The 5,264-nt window shown below is 33.1% G+C and overlaps 1 long non-coding RNA gene across 4 annotated transcripts; it reads right to left on the bottom strand.

Annotated features, from left to right (window-relative positions):
* Positions 1 to 547: 547 nt before the first annotated feature.
* LOC145821289 (uncharacterized) lies at positions 548 to 3,733 on the bottom strand. Of its 4 annotated transcripts, XR_014363318.1 has the most exons (6): positions 3,687 to 3,733; positions 3,517 to 3,591; positions 2,704 to 2,753; positions 2,482 to 2,623; positions 2,281 to 2,409; positions 548 to 767 (listed from the first exon to the last, which is right to left on the bottom strand). It is a non-coding gene; the product is annotated as an uncharacterized LOC145821289 (long non-coding RNA). The 4 variants fall into 4 exon arrangements; XR_014363315.1 differs by lacking the exon at positions 548 to 767 and having other exon boundaries at positions 1,618 to 2,409; XR_014363317.1 differs by lacking the exon at positions 548 to 767 and having other exon boundaries at positions 1,618 to 2,409; positions 2,704 to 3,145; positions 3,687 to 3,721.
* Between the last annotated feature and the right edge of the window lie 1,531 nt (positions 3,734 to 5,264).

The following is a 5,264-nucleotide window of genomic DNA, read 5'->3' as shown; positions in this document are numbered from 1 at the left end:
ACCTTTTAAGTGTGATTAAAAATATTTAGATCACAGCTTTTAAGTGTGATTAAAAGTATTTAGATCACACCTTTTAAGTGTGATCTTTGAAAGTGTGATTAAAAAAGATCATTTTTAATCACACCTTTTAAGTGTGATTAATAACATTTAGATCACACCTTTTAAGTGTGATCTTTGGAAGTGTGATAAAAAATGGTCATTTTTAATCACACTTTTTAAGTGTGATTAATAACATTTAGATCACACCTTTTAAGTGTGATTAATAACATTTAGATCACATCTTTTAAGTGTGATTAATAACTAATAAAATTTGTAATAAAAAAAAGGTTCGACATATTTGAAAAATAATCAATATTATTTTTGTATGCACATTTGAAGAATATAATACACACTATATACTATATTTTGAATCATAACCACATATTAAATAGAATAACGTCATATATTTCATAAATAAAAATTAAATATTCAAAAGTATATACAAAGGAATTAAATAAAAAAAAATTAACTGTGCTTACATATATTAAAAAATGAAAAAAACTTAAAAAACTAAGTTATTTAATTCTTGGACCATATTTTGCATCTCTCCAAAAAATTTCTAACCTGAAAAATGAAAACACAAATTAATCCAGAAACCGCTGATGCATATAAATAAACTAAAAAGTACGGAAGTACGGAAGAAAAGAAAATATTAGAAACCTTACCTCCACCTCTAATCCAACAAACTATCACAGCAATAACATTAAATACAAGGCAAAGAACTATGCCTGCAATGGCAAGTGGGGTAAAGGGGAAAAAAATATCAGTGAAACAGGCAAGTTATATATAAAAGAAATGCAGATCAATTGAAGTCTTCTTACTAAAGTTATATCAGAAAGACAATATAAATGAAAAAAGGAGGAAAAAAATATACTCTTGTATCATCCAATTTCGAATATTAACCTTGCAAGACTTCTTTCTGGTGGTGGTCGTGATGGTGGAGGTGGTGTAGGAATAAGCAGATTAAGTCACTTTAGTTGTCATGAAACTATCCTCTAACTCAACTAAAACATATAATAAATCATGCTAGACGATCAGCACTTCATTGATATTCAGGCAATCAATGAAGTAAAAAAACAGAAGTTAATTTGATCATGAGTATTCATATATCAAAAACTCATCTATGAAAAATGAACAGGCGATGAGTATCAAATCATGTGTGTTGTTGCTCTTCACGATTCTATAAATTCTAAATTTCTCTGTAGCACTTAATCTTTTAGCTTTCGTATTCTCTCAATTCTCATCTCCCAATCCTTTGTTGTAATGATCATCATATTTATAGAGGGTCATTCACTTGAAAAGGGACTCATCATCAATTTGAATTTTGAATTTTATGATAATGTTGTTTAAATTTAAACATAATGTTATCACATTTTGTATTTCAAAGCTGGTTGACCATATTGATATTCTAGATTTTATCCTGTGAAGCTTTCCTGCCATAAGTTCTATACATGTTGTCCTTTGATTGAACGCACCATAGGCTGAATTTGGTAGACTCCACGTGTCGCTTGACTTGTCTAGGCTTGAAGATCTTGAGTAACATCCTTTAAAAGAAATGTTATTGTATCTTATCCTGTATGTCAACTGATCATATTAAACTTTTTTTGAGTTGTTATCCTACAACTTTTTCGCCGTTAGGCTCTGCATGTGCCATTTCCTGCTTGAACATGTCGCCATTTGAACTTTGTAATCTCCACGTGTCACTTACTTGTATAGACTTAAAGACTACGAATGTTAAAGTCTTGTCATCTAATTTTTTATTTTTATTTTTTTTGGAAGAAAAGTCTCATCATCAAATTGAACCTGGAATCTTATTCTAAATTCAGTTGAAATTTACATTCCAATACTAAGAAGAAAAAAAAATCTGTACTACTACATTTGCCCTTACAAAATATCACAAGACACACCTAGAGAGAGAGAGAGAGAGAGAGAGAGAGAGAGAGAGAGAGAAAGGGATAAAAAATATTTCTCAGTCAAAATTTCCCTAATAAACAAGATTTTTGACAAAACTTGAATATAAAATTTAATTATGATGTAATTGATATATGTTTAGATTCTCATGATACTCAATTTCATGACCTGTTTATTTCAAAATTTTCAGTCATTGAAGATGTGTCAAATCATGCTTCTACAACATTGAAAAACTCATCCCAAGTGGCCAACCCATACTTCTTAGAGGTCCAAACTTAACCAGAGTAAAAAACCATCTGACATGAAGTAAATGTTATGGCAAGAGCATACCTTCAAAAATTCTGCAACCTTTGCAGCCAACTGCTGCTGCTCAAAGGTACTTTGATTTCCATGCCAAGTAAATAATGAAGATCCAGATTGCAGAAGGAAACATTCATTGGAGTTCAATGATGTTGCAACCTGACACAAATATTCAAGTCTCTCAGATAGCTTGTCATATGGGGAAGAAAAAAAGGACCACTAAAATCTTACCAGGCCAAATCGAAAGCCAAGGCCCTACTTGCAGCTTCTTTATCAAATTCATTGTCTATCAATGGCTCGTAAATGAATGCACACGCCACGATTGATTTGAAATATGCACAAGCCAAGGCCCTATGAATCCACCGTGTTTTGGCTGCACCAACATTGATTTCATTAATCAAATTATCAAATACAACGTGCAACTATAATTAAGAGTGCTTTCACTTTAATTACCTGAAAATGCTCATAGTAGAGCTTGGCAGCCTTGGCATGTGACAGTACACCTTTGAGCAAAAGATTGTCAATGATTTTGTTATAAAACATGATACCAGTTGGATTGGGTCAAAACTTCAATGTAAATTCAACATACCAGATCAGTTATATGCACAACAAAAACAGAAGGCCAGACAATGAACCAACAGGACATAAATACCTTATCAAGTCATCAAATTGAAGAGGAAACAGTTATCCTCTTTATAAACCAGAAAAGCATAACAAACACAACTTAAAGCATCACAATAGAGATCTATCATGCCCTACAATTATTATATAAGACTCACTGACACATGGTAATTGCTATTACTACTGTATATTGACCATCATTTGCTTCCTCTTTTGTTTCATCTCCTGATTTCCAGACAATATCTTTCAAACCAGTTACAAGGTTCTTGTAGAACTGTAATAAAGAATGTACAATGTTGAGCTTAAAAATTATAGTCAACAGGATACAAAAGCAACAAATGTGCACGAAGGGGATTCCATAACATGGGACAACTGTGCACAAAAAGGTAGAAATTTGGTCGAACTTCCGATAAGGACAAGCCACAGAGCCTAAAGTTAAAATTTCTGGAATCAAAACAGGTGGATGACAAGGTTATGCCACTGTCCAATAGAAAATCACTTGCTTTTGCTAATTGTAAAATCCAAGAAATTTTATGCAAAGCTTCATTAGGTACCATTAGCATGAATAGTAGGGTGCATAAAACCAATAAGCATTAAAACCAAGTATACGTGTGTAACCATCGCAATGAGATTTCAGAACCATACCTTATGAAATTCTAAGGTATCCCCTCCAACCTTGCGAAGCTCAACCATGCAAAGTGAGGGAGACACCTCATAAATCTGTAGGACATTATTTTCAGACCCAGTTTTAAACACTGCTTCACATGATAGTCTAGTGATTTTTCACTCAACAGGTGACCCCTGAAAGATCATACCTCTGTTGCAACAAATAAATGACCCTTGCGCCCAGTTTTCTTTGCTTAGCTCAAGGCCTGTCCAATATAATAGAGACAGCTATTAGTCATTCAACTATTAACTATTGGAGACATACATCATCGAACAAGTTAAAAAACTAAATATCAGCTGGTTCATTCATGACATGAGATAGGAACTCTAACTTAACTGACAAAAATGCATGGAATGCTCAGATTCTAAAGATCTCTACATCTGATAGCTCAGCTACCAAAACATAACAATCAAAAAACTATATGCCTTCGACATACCATTTGCTTTTCAAACAGAGAACTGAGGTTGAGACCCTAAGATTTAGATATAAGTATTCAAAAGTGTTCATGGAGACAGGATTCACAGGTTGTTCTTCCCGTCTTTCCACGACAAGGTTTTGAGTGTCCTGCACATCAAAACAAAAATCACAATTAACACCCCCAATGCCCTATTCCTCAATACTAACCGAAAGGGTAGATGATCAAATGTTTTTTGACTGAAATTGTAAACAAGATATAGTTACCCTTGATTCATTGAAAATAGCATCCACATCGTCGGACTAACATCCTCGTTTGCAAAAATAGGAGGCTTATATCCCTTCTTAAACCACTCATTCTCAATGACCTTCACAATGGTAATGCACTGTTTATACAATGAAATAACATTTGCAAAGCATTGGATACTCACCTCACAGATAAGTCCCACCAACTATGGTAGTGGTAAGAGTGGTTATAAAATTTGTTTCAAATTGGATGTCTAACACCATAATCACCAAATTTCATCTAAACCCAATTTCTACAATAGGCATAATCAATTGCATTAAATTGTAACATGGTAAGAAATTCTTTTTTTTTTTTTTTTGGTCAAGTAAAATAGAACTAAATGACCAAATTATCAACATAAGAGTGAAATTACAATAACTACAAGGGTAATTTGCCATTAAAATTAAAGACCAAGCGTAGCACTCAAATACTACAATTAAGCTTTTCATATCAAGGCAAGAGACTGATAGCCAGATTTATGCAACATATAAAATTCAGTGAACTTGCAAACTTCACCCCTTTTTGGCACAACTTCCCTATCAATGCATATATTTTAAATTCTTATACACCTGAGATTCACTTGTAATCCACTAATTATGAGTGTTTTTAAGGACAAATAACAAACATTTGAGAACAGAGGATCTTTCACCACTACAATTCAGGTTGGAGAAAGGAGAAAAACAACACAACAATACCCAAAACATAGATATTAAAATACTTGGAAAAAATATTAGTAGTAGAGAAGTGGTATGAATGAAATCAAACTAGTAGCCAACAAGGATTTGCATGAGCACATCACCTCTCTTAGGAGGTAGGGTGGGTCTCTGGCTGGGCTGGAGGAGGGTTATCCCACCGCCATAAGGAATTTAAAAGATTGGTTAACAAATTTAGCGACATTTACAACAAAAAAAAATGCCACAAAAAAAATGTGGTTATATCTACTTTTTCTAGTAGTGAATAGAGAAGAATCTGAAAAATGTAGACATCCAATCTAAGCAACAAGCATATCTCATCACACTGTGACTG

This window comes from Camellia sinensis, chromosome 3 (genome assembly GCF_055761805.1).
Source record: "Camellia sinensis isolate YWXY chromosome 3, ASM5576180v1, whole genome shotgun sequence".
NCBI classification, from domain to species: Eukaryota; Viridiplantae; Streptophyta; class Magnoliopsida; order Ericales; family Theaceae; genus Camellia; species Camellia sinensis.
Note: the sequence above shows the minus strand (reverse complement) of the source record. Positions and strands in the feature narration are given on the sequence as shown.